Below are 20221 nucleotides of genomic sequence, written 5' to 3'. Positions count from 1 at the left end.
TTTAAAAATTTTTACATTTGAATCCAAAAAGAATGGTTACAATGTATTAAAGGCTATCCATAAAATTAATATTAGTGTAGGAAATACATGTGTCATATCTTTATGGCTAAATCTGCAGGGTAAAATTCGTTTAAAAAGTCTTTATTCCAACATAAAAACCAAGTGTATATATATATATATGTACTTGATATATATTATATATGTACTTATATGTATGTTATATATTACATATATACAATCTTAAAATATATAATTTTGGCTTTAGAACATGTAAGTTAAAAATTTTAATATTGTTGACCCAAGAACTCTGCTAATTCCCAGGTGCTCGTAAGACACTGAATGTTTATTCCATGAAGACTATATATCTTCATATATATATCTGTCTTCAGTCTTGTGCTTCTGCTTGTATTTATGAAACAGATCCATGGTCACAGCAGAGGAAGTGTAAAAAGGGAAGGTCCAGGTCACCATCATACAACACAGACCGTCTGTCACCTAGAACCTCAAAATGTCAGGACAGTTTGAATGCTGAAATGTAAAATGACAGTCTTTAGTGATTTGTTTCCGTACCTTCCAAACAAAAACATTTCATGCAATTGTCCTTCCTGCCTGATTTAGGAAACTTCAGGTCAGTTCTGCTATTGGAAATCCTTCCGGGCCTGAGGTCTCCACCATTCATTTTCTTTCTGTGGGGCTCTGATATGAGTATCTAAGCTGATTCTTGAAGCATCAGTACAATTGCAGAAGCTGACACGAGTAAAGGGATTTCCTGAAGGGAAAGTCTGAAGGAAAAGCATGCATAAGGCTATGAAGATGTGAACAGGAAGGGTCATCCAGTGAGCTTAGACTTCTGGGTGTCTAGGAGAAAAGCAGGTGAGTGCTACTCCCTGGCTTTATCCCCAGAGCCTAGCACAGAGGCTGTGATAGGGTGGGTGCTAAACTCTTAGCTGTTAAATGACTCGATATATTAACAAATAAAAGTAGGTTGTGGTCTAATAGTAAAGGCTTTCAAAACCATGCTAAGGCATTGATATTTTGGCGCAACTTGAGTTTTAGCTGTTTAGTGAAGTTCTGGCCAATATGGTAAAATATAGTAGGCAGGAGACCTATTATCACATGACTGTGTTAACATGGTCAGTGAGAGATAACTGAATTTAACTAAGGTAACAACTGTGCAAAATGAGAGTGAGCACACCCGTGTTCACTGCAGCACTGTTTACAATAGCCAAGAAGAGGAAACAACCTGTGTCCATGAATGGATGAATGAAGTGTGCGTGTGTGTATAGTGGAATATTTAGTCATAAAAGAATTAAACTTTGCCATTTACAACAAAACGGATGGCCTCAAGGGCATTATGCTAAGTGAATTGAGTCAGTCAAAGACAAATGCTATATGATCTCACTTGTATGTGGAATGTGGAACCTAAATTAACAAGAACAACTTCATAGATACAGAGAACAGATTCAGTTCACTTCAGTTCAGTCGCTCAGTCTGAACTGTCTGACTCTTTGTGACCCCATGAATTGCAGCACACCAGGCCTCCCTGTCCATCACTGACTCCTGGAGTTCACTCAGACTCATGTCCATCGAGTCAGTGATGCCATCCAGCCATCTCATCTTCTGTCATCCCCTTCTCCTCCTGCCCTCAATCCCTCCCAGCATCAGTCTTTTCCAATGAGTCAACTCTTCGCGTGAGGTGGCCAAAGTATTGGAGTTTCAGCTTTAGCATCATTCCTTCCAAAGAACAGCCAGGACTGAGCTCCTTTAGAATGGATTAGTGGTTGCCATAAGCAGGAGTATGGCATGGTAGAAATAGGTGAAGGGAATCAAAAGTTAAAAAAACAAGTAAGGAAACAAAATCTAATCTTCAAAGATCAGAAGAAAACACACTTTAGAAAGCACTTTAAAAACTATAAAGTAAGGAAATTTTGTGGCAATACTTGAAGAAGTGAGGGGGTTTGTGATGAAATAAAACTACCTAAGATGAAATCAATCTATTAAAAAACCAAAGTACAGAGGTTTTTAAAATTGGTTCTATAGGACGACGACACAAAAAGTCTATGAAAAAGACTTATTCTTTTTGTAAGTCTATACAAATCTTGCTACACAAAATAATATAAAATATGAAGGAAACACACATTTATAAATATTAAATTTAAAAAGTAGCCTATGAGGAGAAGACAAGATAACCATAAAAAAGCAAGTACCTTTGTCCTGAGTTGAGCAGTTCAAATCTTTTATTGATTTTTTTTTTTTTAAGTTAAATCATGCGTTATTAACTGGTCCAGGTCAAATTTCTTTTCCAGGAAATCAGTCACTAGTTTTGGAACATAATCTCTGCTTTCCCAACCTGTAAATAAGCACACGTGTTCTCTTTAGACTTTACTAAATGATTTTTGTATTTTATTATCTTATATTTGTCCCTTCTCTCTTTTGCACTGTTACCTTTACCCTGGATGACACTATTCTCAGCAGCACACAATGGAGCTGCATTTCTCCCTTCTTAAGAAACAAAGGCAGAAACTCCATGAAAAACCTTTCTTGCCCCCACATCTTCTAGCTACCCCATAGCTCTTCTCCTTTTACAGGAAAACTACTCTACAGGAAGAATTGTCTCCAGTTCAGTGTTCTCAGTTCCACTTCCTTTTCTCTTATTTTCTCTTGAGCCCACTCAGTACCTGGCTGCTATAGCTCTTGTCAAGGTCACCAGAGACATAGACTACGGTCAGTGTGAGGCCAAGTCTTTTCTCTTTCCCCAGTACCTGGGATACAAAAAATGAGAGGCCAGTTGGTACAGATGAGATTCTTCAGAGAGGGCTCCTTAGAGAAAATAAGACTAGTTGAGAAATAAACAATAAGAGAAATAAGTTGAGCTTCCTCACTTTGACTATTTGTGTGATGTGGGTAGTATGGATTATTGACAAATTAGAAGTAGAATTCACATATTCACTGAGTGTCTTTTGAGTATATGCTAAGTACCAGGGGGCTTCCCTGATGGCTCAGATGGTAAAGAATCCACCTGCAATGTAGGAGACGGGGGTTCAATCCCTGGGTCGGGAAGATAACCTGGAGAAGAAAATGGCAACCCACTCCAGTATTCTTCCCTGGAGAATCCCATGGACAGAGAAGCCTGGTAGGCTACAGTCCACGGGGTTGCATAGAGTTGGGCATGACTGAGTGACTAACAGTTTCACTTTAAGTACCAGGTACCATTTCAGAGATGGGAACAAGATGGAGGCAAAAAATGCCCTGTCCCTGGTCTCAGGAAGAACAGGAAGCCCAAGAATCCTCTCCCTTTAGTTCAGGGAGACTGACAGCAAACAAATATTGCAGAGCATATCATCAATGACAAGAACAAAGGGGAAAAATAGAGTAGGGGCAGTAGGTTGTGCAGAGGCCGAGATTATGCAGGTGGGGAGGGAATGTGATTTTTTAAAGCTTAGGGAAGTCCAGTCTGATAGGGTGACATCTGAACAAAAACATAAAGGACAGGAACTATCCAGAAATCTTGGGGTAAAGTAGTTCAGGGAGAAGGCAGAGTAATTATAAATGTGTTGAGGTGAAGTGTTGGCCAATGGGAACAGTGAGGAGGCCAGTGTGTCAAGAATAGAGGGACAGCAGTGGTAGCAGCTGAGGTCAGAGGGCCAGATCATAGGGGGGCTTTCAGCCATTGCATGTTTGAGATTTTATTCTGAGTGAGAAAGGAAGTCATTAGAGGTGTTTGGGAGAAGGGTGACCTGATCGGATTTCCCTTTTAATAGTCTGACTCTCTGGCTGCTCTGTAGGGAATACTCTAGGAGACAAAGGGTGAAAGCAGGGAGACTGTTGACCAAGTCATTTATGTCACGCAGGAAGAGGTGATGGTGACTTGGACGAGTGATGGTGCTGGTGAGAAATGACCAATCCTGGGTATACTTTGCAGGTAGAGATAACAGGCTTTGCTGAAATACTCATGGTACAAGAGAAAGAGCATAACCCAGGGTTTGAGGCCTGATTAACAGGAATGATGGAGTCGTCATTTATTGAGATGGGAAGACTGGGAGGCAGGAGTGGTTTGGGGCAGGTAAAGTTCACATGTCTACCAACTATCCAAGTGGACATGCCAGGTAGGCAACCTTTATATCTTCAGGTCTAGGCTGAAGATATAAACTTAAGTGTTATGGGTAGAGTGTATTTAAAGTCTTGAGACCACAGAAGATCACTGTGGAAGGAAGCGTAAACAAAGAGGAGGAGAGGACTGAACACTGAACCTTAGCACACACCAAAGTTAGAATCTTAAGGATGTAGGGGAACCCAGCAAAGATTCCTGGAAGGAGTGACCAATGAGGAAGGAAGAGGAGAAAGGGAGGAAGAAGAACAATAGCAGCAACAACAAAGTAATATCTAGAAGTGAGGTGAATGGAGTGTTTGAGAAAAAGGGAGCCACCAGCTATATGAAATCCTGCTGATACTTCAGTTAAGACCAGGACTTACACTGTTGGTGGGAATGCAAACTAGTACAGCCACTGTGGAGAACAGTGTGGAGATTCCTTAAAAAACTGGAAATACAACTGCCTTATGACCCAGCAGTCCCACTGCTGGGCATACACACTGAGGAAACCAGAATTGAAAGAGACACGTGTACCCCAATGTTCATCGCAGCACTGTTTATAATAGCCAGGACATGGAAGCAACCTAGATGTCCATCAGCAGACGAATGGATAAGAAAGTTGTGGTACATATACACAATGGAGTATTACTCAGCCATTAAAAAGAACACATTTGAATCCGTTCTAATGAGGTGGATGAAACTGGAGCCCATTATACAGAGTGAAGTAAGCCAGAAAGAAAAACACCAATACAGTATACTAACACATATATATGGAATTTAGAAAGATGGTAATGATAACCTTGTATGCGAGACAGCAAATGAGACACAGATGTATAGAACAGTCTTTTGGACTCTGTGGGAGAGGGTGAAGGCAGGATGATATGGGAGAATGGCATTGAAACATGTATAATATCATATAAGAAACGAATCGCCAGTCCAGGTTCGATGCAGGATACAGGATGTTTGGGGCTGGTGCACTGGGATGACCCAGAGGGATGGTACAGGGAGGGAGGGGGGTTCAGAATGGGGAACACGTGTACACCCGTGGCGGTTCATGTTGATGTATGGCAAAACCAATACAATATTGTAAAGTAATTAGCCTCCAATTAAAATAAATAAATTTATAAAAATAAAAAGTGAAACTGTATATGATTAAAAAAAAACCAGGACTGAGCTGACCATTGTCTATGTCAGTCTTTCTGTGTTATTTTCAATCATCCCCATAGAATGGGACAATCCCTTTTATTTTGGCTTTAGATCCAGAACTTTCTGTTGATGCTGTTTAGTGAATCAAATAAACTTTTTCATACACATTCTCATGTATATTGAAAATAACAGATTAAATCAGAAATTTCTGTTCCATAAAATCATCCCAACAGGGAGTCCTGGAGCCTCTCATTCAGGCCTTTGTATGGCAGATGCTAACACTAAAAATATACCAGCAATATTAGCACTAAATCAGAGTAGGGGGATCATCTTTTGTATCATCATGGCCACAGTCTCATTTTAGAACACTTCATATCCATTCTTGGAAGAAAGACTTTTCAGGGAGGATATGATGAGAAAACAGATTTCTCTCATTGTCAACAGGGTTAAAGCCACACTCTCAGGCTGGAGGCTCTGTTGTTCTTACCTTCAAAAATGCATCCCTTCCACATGCGTCCAGTGAAGAGCAGCACTGAGTGTAAGTGAGCATCTTGGCTGATGGAGGGGCCCCTACCGCCACGCTGACCACTTAGTTCTTATTGCAGATGCAAAGGCATCAATCCAAGTTTAGAATGAAGGAGAATGGTTATTTCTCATCTCATGTTATGGACTCAGAAATACCCTACGTACATTGTGGTTCTAATAGTTGATTTATTTTCCAAGTCATGAAGTAAAATTAGGCCCACATGCCTTTTGCTTTCTGCTTACTTTAAAAAATTCTCAACACAATTTTAGTCACAACTTAAACTTGTTCATACATTTGACTTTTAAGGCAGAAAGTAGAAATTAATGTGGTCAGTGTTCATGGCATTTTCAGTTTACCATGGACCAAAATGCAGGGGGAGATTTCCTACATTTTCAGAACAATGTCACCACTTGAGAAGGTTTAGAAAGCCATTTGAACTAAATTAAATCAAATTACCTATACTGAATCAATTGACCCCGTTTTTTTTTAATTAACCTTTAATATGAAAATTAAATCAAATGTTAAAATGTAGGAAAAAGGAATCCCTTTCTTGGTTGCCTCTCTGAGACTAATTCCACATTTGCTGGTCATCCGCCCATTAACTATTTGTTAATAGTTTTTCTGAATACTTGATAGTGAGAGGGTAACAGACAGGAAGGCCAGGGGTCTCCAAACAGGAAATAGCCTGCAAGTGTCAGACATTTTTATCTCTCTTAAGCAGCAGGAGGAAACAAACTAGCGATATTTTTTCCTTCTCTGTACAAATTTAAAAGGAGGTTTTTCTTAAAATTCTGTATTGCCATGACACCTGGTTTCACCTGAAGTTAACCAATGCCTTTTTCTTATGGAAATGTTTATCTTAAGCTATGCTAATGTACTATGCATTTACCCCAAACTCTGTCTTTAAGTCGGTTCTGCCTTTCGGCTCAGAACCTACTTGATAAACCAGTATGTTATACTCAGATATTGTTCCTCTAATCTATGTAAATGACACTATTTGTATGGTGCTCTGCCCTTCTTCAAGATTCAAGTTAATCCTTTTATGGCCCAAGGTGAACCATTTGGTGCCAAGATTATCACAAAATGTATCTTATGGGTGAGGGGGCCTGGTGCCATTCCGAGTTTTAAGATATTCCTTTCTTTCATTAACAGACTGCTAGTGACCATATAACATCCAGCTAAAGACTAGCAGGGGGGCACTCTTTCTGCCCCCTTCTGATGTCTATGTCAGAAGCTTTCTCCATCTCCTTTATACTTTTTTTTTTTCCTTTATATTTTAATAAAACTTTATTACACAAAAGCTCTGAGTGATCAAGCCTCATCTCTGGCCCCGGATTGAATTCTTCTCCTCCGGGGGCCAAGAATCCCGGCGTCATGATTCAACAACAACCTTTCAGTAGGTTGTAGCAATAGATGTTATTTATTAGAAACCCATGTTCATTAAAGTATCATCTGGAAATCAACAGAACCTAACAATATCCAATGTTGCATATTGACTGTGTAAATGTGGTATTGGTTGCTATGTAATAATTCTAAGTGACATCAGGGAAGGGGAATGACAACAGTGGTAAAGACTACTTTTTCCTAAGGTACCAAAAATATTAGAGCAAATTTGGGCTACTGCTCAATAGGGAGCAGAATTGATTGTGTCCCATATTGTCCCATATTGCAGTTCTCCTTTCCTACCCTAGCACAGACTGGGGCTTTCTAGTCCAGAAGACCTGACCTCAGATCTAAGCAGAAGTCTGGTGCTACTGACTGACACAAGGGAGGCATATTTTACAGAATTGAGGGCTTCTATTTTGAGAGAATTCAGATAAGAGACAAAGAAGGCACTGGCAACCCACTCCAGTACTGTTGCCTGGAAAATCTCATGGACAGGGGAGCCTGGTGGGCTGCAGTCCATGGGGTCGCTAAGAGTCGGACATGACTGAACGACTTAACTTTCACTTTTCACTTTCATGCATTGGAGAAGGAAATGGCAACCCACTCCAGTGTTCTTGCCTGGAGAATCCCAGGGATGGGGGAGCCTGGTGGGCTGCTGTCTCTGGGGTTGCACAGAGTCAGACACGACTGAAGCAACTTAGCAGCAGCAGCAGCAGCAGCAGCAGACATGAGGAAGCAAAGCTCAGGTATAGAGTGAGAAATTGGCTACACCATGATTTTGAGGGAAGATGGCCAAATTTGGAATAGCCCCTCCACCCATGACTTTTGTTCCTGCTCTCTCCCCAAAGAGTCACTTGAGGCTATTTGGCTTACTAATGTTCAAGAGATATAATCATTGTTGCAAAAAAAAAAAACAAAAAAACCCATATATACAAAGCAGATTAATACTTGAGCAATTTGCTCTGATGGTTGACTTCCTCGCAGTCTGGTCACATGAGAGTGGTATGATGTGATACTTAACTTTACAGGCAGACCTTCATGTAAGTTTTTGTGTGGCTTTAAGCACAACTGCTTCACGATTACCAGGTATTTTGCCTAATAGGTAGTTCCTATTAGTAAAGCTATGGAAAATGAGTTTCCCTTTGTGCAATCTAGGTAGCTTGTGTATTGCATGGCTCCCGTTATCCTGGCTCTTACCATAGTTTCAAGATGCCCAATAACTTTGAAACGGTAGCCCATAGTGTCACCTGTCATTTCTGACAGCATGTCACTGACGGGCTTGGTGAAGTTCTTGGGGCTGATGCACTCAGTGGCTCCTACAGCCAGAGCCTTTTCAAATTTGTCTTTGCTGAGGTCAGCCCCAACGATCCTGGATGCACCAGCTGACTTACAGCCCATGATGACTGAAAGGCCAACTCCTCCCAGGCCAAAGACCACACATATTGAGCCAGGGGTGACCTGTCGGGAGACAAGTCCTGTAAATGCTAGACCTAGGTAAAAAGGTAGAACCTGCAAAGCATCTCCAATCATAGAACATGAAATTCAGAAGATCACTTTGATGAGTTACTAGGACCGAATGACTCATTCTCATGACAGTGCCACAAAGAGAACCAGAAACAGCACAAACCCATGCCAAATTTGTTTTAGATTTGGTTTAACCAGCATGTTCTTAGTGATCATAACTGAGTTTTTTGTAAATAAGTTGAAAGTTGAGCCTCCATGTTGCAATAGATTATCGATCCATGTATAGCTCCAGGAAGAAAATGTAGTTAAATCAGTTGGGGGATTTTTACCCGTACTATGTGTTATTAGGGTTTCCCTGGTGGCTCATATGGTAAAGAATCTGCCTGTCATGCAGGAGACTCAGGGTCAATCCCTGGGTTGGGAACATCCCTTGGAGAAGGGAATGGCTACTGATTCCAGTATTGTTGCCTGGAGAATTCCAGTGGACTATGCAACCAGCACATAGTCCCTGGGTTGCAAAAAGTCAGATGTGACTGAGCAACTAACACTTTTACTTCATGCTATATTAAAGAAGATTCTAGCCAAAATTCATCTCCTAGATGAACACTTAATCCTATTACACAGCAGGGAGCAAGGAAACCTGAAAACACTCCTAGAACACTCTTAATCCTATTACACAGCAAGGAGCAAGGAAACCTGAAAACAGAAAGACCTGTATCTATATATGCATGTGTTTTGAAATGTCTAAACTTATAAGCAGAGATTTCTGTGGGTACAGAGGTGCCATACCCACTCTCCATGAGCTGTAATTTCAGCTGTGGCCTCCCAAGCTCTCAGTTCAGTTCCTGAACTTGGAGCTTTGAAATCTGTGTGGCCATTCTCTCAAATATCATTAATCATTCACTCATCTGACAACACATTTTATTGATGAGTTCTTTGTGGTCAGAAACTAAACTGGACATATTCTTCCTTTTCTGGTAATTTCTCTGGTAGTTTTACTAGCACAGTGAAAAAGTAGAATACTAATTTAAACTATATCCAATGTCCCTTCTCTCATCTCTTTCTTGGAATAAATCTGTTTCAACAGCCATATGTATATTTTCCACAAACTCCTTACCTTTTTAATCTTCCACATATTTGGACATCCCTTTCCTTTATTCATTCATACTTTTCCAAGTATTATTTATTGAGTCGTTACTATGTCCAGGCTCCTTGCTAAGCAGTGCAGGGAACAGAGACTTGGTCCACACCTTCCTGGAGCTTGTGGGCTAACGAAAAGTAAAGGCACAAGAATTTGAGATTTGGGACCATACTATTAATGAACCAGTCATGTTACCTTGAATAACAGAAAGAGATTCCTGCTTAGATGTAGTGGACAGAAAGAAATAAAGAACTTCTTTGAGCAAGCAGGTGATTTTTTTTTTTTTTTTGAGAAACCATTTCAGCTCAATTCAGTTCAGTCGCTCAGTCGTGTCCGACTCTTTGCGACCCCATGAATTTCAGCACGCCAGGTCTCCCTGTCCATCACCAACTCCTGGAGTTCACTCAAGCTCACATCCATCGAGTCAGTGATGTCATCCAGCCACCTCATCCTCTGTTGTTCCCTTTTCCTCCTGCCCCCAATCCCTCCCAGCATCAGTCTTTTCCAATAAGTCAACTCTTTGCATGAGGTGACCCAAGTACTGGAGTTTCAGCTTTAGCATCATTCCTTCCAAAGAACACCCAGGACCGATCTCTTTTAGAATGGACTGGTTGGACCCCCTTGCAGTCCAAGGGACTCTCAAGAGTCTTCTCCAACACCACAGTTCAAAAGCATCAATTCTTTGGTGCTCAGCTTTCTTCACAGTCCAACTCTCATATCCATACACGACCACTGGAAAAACCATAGCCTTGACTACATGGACCTTTGTTGGCAAAGTAATGTCTCTGCTTTTCAATATGCTGTCTAGGTTGGTCATAACTTTCCTTCCAAGGAGTGTCTTTAAATTTCATGGCTGCAATCACCACCTGCAGTGATTTTGGAGCCCCCAAAAATAAAGTCTGACACTATTTCCTCATCTATTTCCCATGAAGTGATGGGACCAGATGCCATGATCTTAGTTTTCTGTATGTTGAGCTTTTAGCCAACTTCTCACTCTCCTCCAGAGAAACCATTTATTTCTCCTTAATTTTTAGATTTTACTAGGATGCAAATCTAAATTGGTAGTCTTTCTGTTTCTTCCCTGGTGGCTCAGTGATAAAGAATTTGCCTGCAATGCTGGAGACCTGGGTTCAATTTCTGGCTCGGGAAGAACCCCTGGAGACAGGAATGGCTACCCAGGAATGGCCATCCAGTATTCTTGCCAAGAGAATCCCATGGATAGAGGAGCCTGGCAGTCTACAGTCCATGGGGTTGCAAAGAGTCAGGCACGACTGAGCGACTAACACTTTCACTTCTCTGTTTCTTCCAGCATTGTAACTTTTCCCAACAGGCGATCTTTATTTTTTATTTATTTTTTTAATTTAAATTTTTATTTTTACTTTATTTTACTTTACAATACTGTATTGGTTTTGGCAGGTGACCTTTAAACTGAGAATAATGTTAAGGAAGCAGCCACATAAGGGCTCAGTAGATGAGCATTCCAGACAATCAGAATACCTTGTGTAAATATTTTCATGCAAGACAAGGACAGCTCAGCAGGCTTATACATCTCACGAGAGATGAGTGTGAGTGGATCATAGTAGGTTAGATGAGATTGTTCCAAGAATGGAAGCTATTGAAGGGTTTTTAGCAAAGATGTAATGCAGACCAATTTATGTTTTATAAAATTACTCTGATTTGTAAATGGAGAATTACTGGAGATGGAGAGGAGTAATGAAAACCATAAAAGGAAGGCCATTGCATCCAATGAAGATATGATGATGGTAGTGAGACGAAGAAAATGGAAAGATTTGAAATATACCAGAATTGAAAGAGATACATGTACCCCAATGTTCATTGCAGCACTGTTTATAATAGCCAGGACATGGAAGCAACCTAGATGTCCATCAGCAGACGAATGGATAAGAAAGCTGTGGTACATATACACAATGGAGTATTACTCAGCCATTAAAAAGAATACATTTGAATCTGTTCTAATGAGGTGGATGAAACTGGAGCCGATTATACAGAGCAAACTAAGCCAGAAAGAAAAACAGCAATACAGTATACTAACACATATATATGGAATTTAGAAAGATGGTAATGATAACCCTGTATGTGAGACAGCAAAAGAGACACAGAGGTAAAGAACAGACTTTTGGACTCTGTGGGAGAGGGAGAGGGTGGGATGATTTGGGAGAATGGCATTGAAACATGTATACTATCAGGTAAGAAACAAATCGCTAGTCTAGGTTCAATACAGGATACAGGATACAGGATGCTTGGGGCTGGTGCACTGGCATGACCCAGAGGGATGATATGGGGAGGAAGGTGGGAGGGGGGTTCAGGGTTGGGAACTCATGTACACCTGTGGTGGATTCATGTCAATGTATGGCAAAACCAATACAGTATTATAAAGTAAAAAAATAAAATCAATAAAATAAAGTATACCTTGTAGGTAAAGTTAGCAGGACTTGCTGCTGGATTGCATACAAGGTGATGGAGAGGGAAGATCAAGGATGAAGAAAATTAGAGTGGGCATAAATATGTCTGGGTGACAGGGAAGAAGAAAATTAAGAATTCCATATGATACATACTCATTTTGAGATACCTGTGAGATTCTTAAAGGGAGATGTCAGGTATGGCATTGGATGAAAGAATTTGGGGTTCAGAAAGAGTACTGGAGATAGAAATTTCAACTCAACTAACATATGGACAATTTTTAAGACTACAGAGTTGGATGAGACCACCACATATGAGATTGTTTGGGGAATGGTTTTAGTAGTTATGAATTGTGTGTTATTTTACCCACTTCTTCTACTTATTAAGAGTGACATAGAGAGTCAGTTTAGTCGCTCAGTTGTGTCTGACTCTTCGCAACCCCATGTACTGCAGCATGCAGGGCTTCCCTGTCCATCACCAACTCCTGGAGCCTGCTCAAACTCCTGTCCATTGAATTGGTCATGCCGTCCAACCATCTCATCCTCTGTCATCTTCTTCTCCTCCTGTCTTCAATCTTTCCCAGCTTCAGGGTCTTTTCCAGCGAGTTAGTTCTTTGCATCAAGTGGCCAAAGTACTGGAGCTTCAGCTTCGGCGTCAGTCCTTCTAATGAATATTTAGGACTAATTTCCTTTAGAATTGACTGGTTTGATCTCCTTGCAGTCCAAGGGACTCTCAAGAGTCTTCTCCAACACCACAGTTCAAAAGCATCAATTCTTCAGCACTCAGCCTTCTTTATGGTCCACATCCATACATGACTACTGGAAAAACCATAGCTTTGACTCTATAGATGGACCTTTGTAGGCAAAGTGATGTCTCTGCTTTTTAATATGCTGTCTAGATTGATCATAGCTTTTCTTCGAAGAAGCAAGTGTCTCTTAGTTTCATGGCTGCAGTCAGCAACTGCAGTGATTTCAGAGCCCAAGAAAATAAAAGTCTGTCACTGTTTCCATTGCTTCCCTATCTATTTGCCATGAAGTGATGGGGCCAGATGCCATGATCATTAGTTTTTTGAATGCTGAGTTTTAAGCCAGCTTTTTCACTCTCCTCTTTCATTTTCGTCAAGAGGCTCCTCAGTTCCTCTGACATAAGCTGAGTCAAAATAATCACTCTTAAATTTTGACATTTTCATACTATATGCTAGCCATTAGAGGTTGCATTTTGTCCCCCCACCTAACTACTTATTCATACATTGAAGTCTTAACTCCCAGTACCTCAGAATGTGATCTCATTTGGAGATACGGTTTTTGCAGAAGTAATAAACTTTAAGGTAATTCAGTTCAGTTTAGTTCAGTCACTCAAATAAGGTAATTAGATGGGTTCTAATCCAGTATGATTGATGTCCTTATAAAAAGGGAAAATTTGGATAAAAAGACTGGCATAGAAGGAAGGTGATATGAAGAGACATTGGGAGAAGACAGCCAAGGAGAGAGACCTGGAACAGATCTTTCATTCACAGCTCTTAGAAGAAACCAGTCCTGCCAACACTTTGATTTGGGATTCCTAGTTTCCAGAATGTGAGACAATAAGTTTCTGTTGTTTAAGCCACCAAGTCTGTGGCAGTTTGCTACAACAGCCCTAGCAAGTTAACACACCAGCATTAATAGTTATTTTGTGAAAAAGATTAATTTTAGATGTGGATCCAAATTTTAGAGAAGAACCTGAAGGAAATACAGAGGAAACAAAATTAAATCTAGAGATTTTATTTTCACTTATTCAGAAATAAAATTTTGAATCTGAATATTTCATTTTCTTCCAATTGATTTGGCATTGTGTAGAAACAGCCTGCATATGAGATGCTTTCAAAAGTTTTGTTTTATTAAAAAAACTTCAGTTTTCCTTAAAAAAAAAAAAGCATTTAAAAAATAAAATAGGAATTAGCCCACCCTACTTCTTACCTTGTCAATCTTAATAGCGGCCCTGTATCCAGTGCAAAATCCACATCCAGTTAAACAGACTTTCTCAGGAGGAGCTGCACCAACAGTCTTGGCGATGGAAGTTCCATCCACCGCCGTGTACTCAGTGAATGTACTGGTGCTCAAGAAGTGATAGACTGGCTTGCCCTTGCATGTACATCTGGTGCTGCCATCAGCCAGGACTCCATGACCAGTGATGCTGTTTGATACGGCAAATACTCAGGTTAATTCAATTCAAAAAATTAGCACAGGAACAATTAAATGGCATTACAGAAAAGTGACTGAAACCTACTCTGTCCTTATACAAAGGTTGCCATCTGGGTTGCGACAAGCATTGCATTCTCTACACTGAGGCAGAAAGTGGGGGGTGACTTTGTCATCCAGAGAGAAAACAAGATGTAATGTGTTGGTCATTAACATTAAAGGATGAAATAGACAAATGTGAATTGAGCCCATGCCCTATGCAAGAAGCTTAAGAGTAGAGGCATGCCTTGGAGATATCACAGGTTCAGTTCCAGACCATTGTTGTAAAGTGAGTCACACAAATTTTTTGGTTTCCCAGTGCATAAAAAAAATCATGCTTATACTATCCTATAGTCTATTATGTATGCCAAAACATTGTGTAAAATAGCAGTGTATATATCTTAATTTAAAATTTTGCTATTGGAAAAATGGCACTGATAGAATTGCTTGAGGCACAGTTGCCTCAAACTTTCAATTTGTAAAAAAAAAAAAAATGCATTTCCTTAGAAGCATAATGAAGCAAAGTGCAATAAAACAAGGTATGCCTGTATTCTAAAGTTTATAACCACATCAAATTGGTTTGTTAAAGGTTGAGACTTTGCCAAATTAAATTTCACTCTATACAACCCATTTTCCTTGTGTTCTCTTATCCTCCTAAATTCATTAAGGCTCCTCTAATAATTCCTAATTGCACTATTTCCTTTGATAGGATAGACAGCCCTGCTTACCTCAGACTTGTGGCTCAACATTTGCACACCTAGTTTCATTGTAGTGACTCCTTCTCCAATGCTGTCTACAATCCCAGGGGCTTCATATCCCACAACCACTGAAAACTTAGACACTATTGCTCCTTTTCATCACATGGGCATCTGTTTGACAGATTCCCATTGCCAACACCTGGGTTCAAAGGAAAGAACATTCACCAACCAGCAAAGGGGTTGTTCTACAGTTGGGAAGACATTTATCTCTTTCTTGAAAAGACTATAATTATTTATGCTGGATGACTGCCCAGTATAGTAGTGTTGATTCGCAAATTCTGAGCTGAGGATCAACCATCAAACCAAAATCTCTCTCTTTAGGGAATTTATAGTACTGCTGCCTCTGGCTGTATTTTTGAATCTCAGTCTTTTTGAAGTAAACTGATGCTCCTGTGAGGGAATTAGAATGCAGTTTGTTACCCGGCACAGAAGTAGATTTTTACAGTTAGTTCCTCCTCTTGATGAAAGATAAGAGGGAATGGGAATGGTGTGCAGAAGAGAAGTGAGCAAAATTGTATGTTACCACAGTGCTCAGATAACAAGAGATGGTCAAAGAAAGATGGCAGCAATGACTATTCAATAATCTGGTGATAAAAACAATGGTTAGGCTCTGTCCAAAGGAGTAGGGGGAATGTTCCAGGAAGCTGTCAATTCTCCAGGCGCAAATGAGTTCCTTATTTTTTGTGAAAAGTAATCTCAATGTTATTTGATAACCAGAAGATTTACAAAATATTCTTTAGTCATAATGATTAACCATTTTTATCACTGTGTCAATAAAAATTCAACAAGTGAAAGTTATACAGAGCAGATTAGTAGAACTGTTTTTTAATCAATAACTAAGTCATTAATTTTATACCCACTATGGCCTTATCAATTTAAAAAAAAACAGAATGAGAGTTAATAACTGAAAATTGGGAATCATTTCCTTATTTAAGGATCCAACCTCACAATAATATATACTCAAAGTAGGGGTGATAAAATTTTAGGCTTATATGCACTTTCAGGTTACTTTAATACAGACTTCTTTCGCCTTTGGTGGAGCAACTTCTATCTCCTCAGTGGAAGTTTCTTCTGTTCCCATAGCACAGCCACTTTACGTTTAATAACCTAAGAAATTGGTGAGAGTTATAAACAGGCTGCAAGTTTGTCTTTACAGTTACAGACTCTCCAAATGATACAAATCTGGACAGATCACTTTGTAATCCTTAGAGATCATCTTATGTACACCTGTGATATATGAGGAGTGCAGCCCAGAGGTACTAACAACTGGATCTGTGCTCACAGAGCGTGTGGGAAGCAGGGCTGGACCAGATTCTGAGGTGCACCCTTTCCAGCCCTTTGCCTTTTCTCTGCCTGTGCTCACATAATATTTTACTAAACTAGGTTCTTTTACTACCATTTCAAAGTAACAAAATGTCACCTGTGTATCACTTATTCACAAGAGCAGATTTATAAAACAGAAAATGTTGCTGATATATCTTCAAGAATCTAAGCCAGTATTTAATAGCTGTATAATCATGTAGCAATGGTGAGGACATTAGAAAATTAGCTTGTTTAGAGATGAAGGGAACCATGAACATCATGATGCATATGGACTGCGAATTCCTGGATGACTGTGTCTTTGCATCTCCTAATCCCTTGATGTACCCAGCCCAGATCTTGCATCTCATGGGTCTAGATAGGTGAGGTAAAGCTTCTCATCTCTGCTGCTGCTAAGTTGCTTCAGTCGTGTTCAACCCTGTGCGACCCCATGGACATCAGCCCACCAGGCTCCTCCCCTCCCAGAAGTGAAAATTAAAGAGTGGAGCATCTCAATGAAGAGCCTTCAGCTGTTCAACTGGTCTGGGTAGTTATTTAATTAAAGAATTTTGCTGACATTATTGAAATCAGAGAAGGGGGGGGAGAGAGATTGGTTTCTTGATTTCCCATCCTCAAATCTGTTTAAGGATCCAATTTGTTTGTTCAGACACCAAATGAGTTATCAGTTATCTTTCATCTTTCTTGTCAACTAATACACCATTTCTAAGATCTGCTTTAGATGGATAGTTACTACAAGAGATTTTGAGAAATGATATGCTGGAAACAGTTGGGACGCCGAAAGCCATCAGTGATTTTAACATTCACCCTCTGCCTCTCTGAGGCAAATGTCATGGGGCACAGTGTTGCTGACTCTATTGTTTTATTCCTGTCCTCTTTGTTGCCGTTGTTCAGTCACTCAGTCATGGCTGACTCTTTGTGACCCCATGGACTGCAGCACACCAGGCTTCCCTGTCCTTCACCATCTCCTGGGGCTTGCTCAAACTCATGTCCATTGAGTCAGTGATGCCATCCAACTATCTCATTCTCTGTCATCCCCTTCTCCATCTGCCTTCTATCTTTTCTACCTCTGTCAGCAAGTAATGTCTCTGCTTTTTAATACACTGTCTAGGTTTGTCATAGTTTTTCTTCTAAGGAGCAACTGTCTTAATTTCACGGCTCCAGTCACCATCTGCAGTGATGACCCCATATAGAAAGGGTTACAGTGCAATGTGGTCCAATCTTGATGCTAGAAATTTCACATCACAATTCCACACTAATTCCTGCTGGATTAATAGTTGAGATTTAAAGTCAAACTATAAATATAAACTATGTGGAGCATTGAGGAGTTTTTGTGCTTGAGAATGACAGAAAAAAGTCATACTGGAAACATCTAAGAATGAACATTTTGTGTCTTGAGAAGTAGTAAATACCAATATGTGTCATTGAAAGTAAATTTATGGAAACATTTTGCTTACCAGAACAATTGCCCAGCTATCCTGAAATTCAGTTATTAATAATGTCAATAGAAGCCACATTTTTCCATTTTTCTTGCTGAAAAAACTCCCATATGCTGTTTTATCCTGTTTCTACTGGCATTCTCTGAAATCCTAACCCATTGCTCTCCCTCATACCCCAGGGTATGCTTGATCAACAGGCATTTAATTCCCCAAGAAATATCCCCAAGTATTCAATTATGTTAAGATATTCAAGTTCTAACAACCAGACCCACATTATTAGATCATGAGGATACAGAAATGTTCTGCTCACATTCCCAGCGGTGCCCATTCTGTCATTCTTTTTGTGCTGTGTTTCAGTAAACAGACTTTTTCTGCCTGTTGTTTAGCTCAGTTTGCTGTAAATAACAGCATCTTGTGCCCTCAGATAAATGGTCTGGCTCAAAAGTTCTGCCTTGAGTGATATGACTCATGTCTTCAAGACTTCCAATGGGCCATAACCCTCACCCTTGGCAGTCAATTTTGAAAAGAAATATGGTAACCTGCAATGATCAAACCATGAGTAGAGCTCTAACAAAGACAAGATGGTCAATCCTATTGAAAATGACTGAAAGCTTTCTTATCCATCTTATTTCTGGGGATATAAAAACATATCAGGTTAGTTCAGCTCAACATAACTCAGTAAAAAATGGATTGCCTGCTTCTTTAGCTGCTCTGCAAGGCACAGCTGAGTTTAGGGATGTGTGTGTATTTATTGATGTATATTGTATTTATTGATGTTCTAGTAATACTTCACAACACAGAGACTTGATGTAGTTTGTGGAAAACATGTAATTAAACATAAATGAAAACAAGGCCAAGAAAATGTAAAAGATTGGAATAAAAGGTCAAAATTAGAGAAGAGGAGTCAAGGATATATAGAACATGGGTATGGATAACTGTGGTTTCTAGATATTTGAGGGAATGAAAGATGTGTAAAATTTGTTAGCTCTGCATGTGCACGGATTATGGACTGAACCCAAATCACCATTACACACAGCTGTCTCGTACAGTTGTATAAGTTGTGCATGGCACAGAGGCATACAGTGCAGAGGAGAAAGGGAGCTGAAGTCCAGCCTGTATCTGGCTCTCAAATGTTAAGGGTTTTCATTTCCTTGGCAAGTGTTTCACTCTTCTGAAGTAGTTGTTTAACTACTTCAAGGGACTTTTTCTGAAGATAAGATACAATGGAGCTGGAATCTTTGGGATTTCCTGACTATTGATAGGAGAATAGGCAGGATGGATTTTATTTTTCACACTATTTGGGAGTGCACTGGCAAATTCACTTCCAAGTAAATTCATTTTACACAAAGGAGATTTTGCTCTTGTGGAATCAGTCAGTAGGGCAAGTTTTCCAAGTCTATAAAGCTGTTCAGATCATGAAATACACGTTTAGACAACAGATATGAGCAAAATTTTCTTTTAAAAATCTGGCATAAGCTTTGCCCACAGATACCTCTCTCAGTGTAATATAGTAAATGTTGTAGGTCCACCTTAAAATCTACATACCTAATTCCGGATTAGGAACTAGAAGGACCTTGTTTATCCATCCTATATGTAGCACTTACGTCTGCTAACTCCTGTCTCCCACTTCGACCCTCAACCTTTGTCCCAGTCAGCAATCACGAGTCTGTTCTCCATGTCTGTGGGTCTGTTTCCATTTTGTAGTTAGATTCATTTGTGGCAATTTATGGTTTCACATAGAAGTGATATGGTATTCTCTTTCGTTTTACTTCACTTAGTACGATAATCTCTAGATGTATCCATGTTGCTGCAAGCATCATTAGTTTGCCCTTTTTTATGTCTGAGTAGTATTCCATTGTATATATGTACCACACTGTTGGGAGCCAGCGTGAGGAACTCCGCCCATGGCAAAGGCCATGAGGAAGGAAGCTTGGCATACGCAAAGGCGTGATCAAGCCTCAGGAAACCCCCTGTTCCCGAGCATCTACCCCCCAAACCAGAGTACTTTACGGGGAGCTCTCCCCCATAACCATTTCTCTCAGAGAAGGAGTTAACTTGCAGCTCCAGTTAATAAAAATTCCTGGGCGTGATAAGAGTGTTTCAACTTACGAACTCTGAAGTTTCTCTGGCCTGCCTGATCAGGCTCGTCTGGCCGCATGTGATTGTTTACAGCCTCCCAACTGTGAGAGGCACGGGATGTTTTAAAACTTTCTAAATACAGACTCTTTTGAGAAGTTAGAAGATCATTAGTATAGTATTAGTAGGATGATTAGGAATTATATTGGTGAAGGGTTTTTTCATTTGTCCTGCCAATAAT

The 20221-nt window shown here is 40.0% G+C and overlaps 1 pseudogene; it reads right to left on the bottom strand.

Moving 5' to 3' along the window:
* Window positions 1-503: 503 nt before the first annotated feature.
* Window positions 504-18262, bottom strand: LOC138082042 (all-trans-retinol dehydrogenase [NAD(+)] ADH7-like; annotated as a pseudogene).
* Between the last annotated feature and the right edge of the window lie 1959 nt (window positions 18263-20221).

The sequence above is a fragment of the Capricornis sumatraensis genome, chromosome 7 (assembly GCF_032405125.1).
Source record: "Capricornis sumatraensis isolate serow.1 chromosome 7, serow.2, whole genome shotgun sequence".
NCBI lineage: Eukaryota > Metazoa > Chordata > Mammalia > Artiodactyla > Bovidae > Capricornis > Capricornis sumatraensis.
This window is presented reverse-complemented; position numbering and strand designations above follow the sequence as displayed.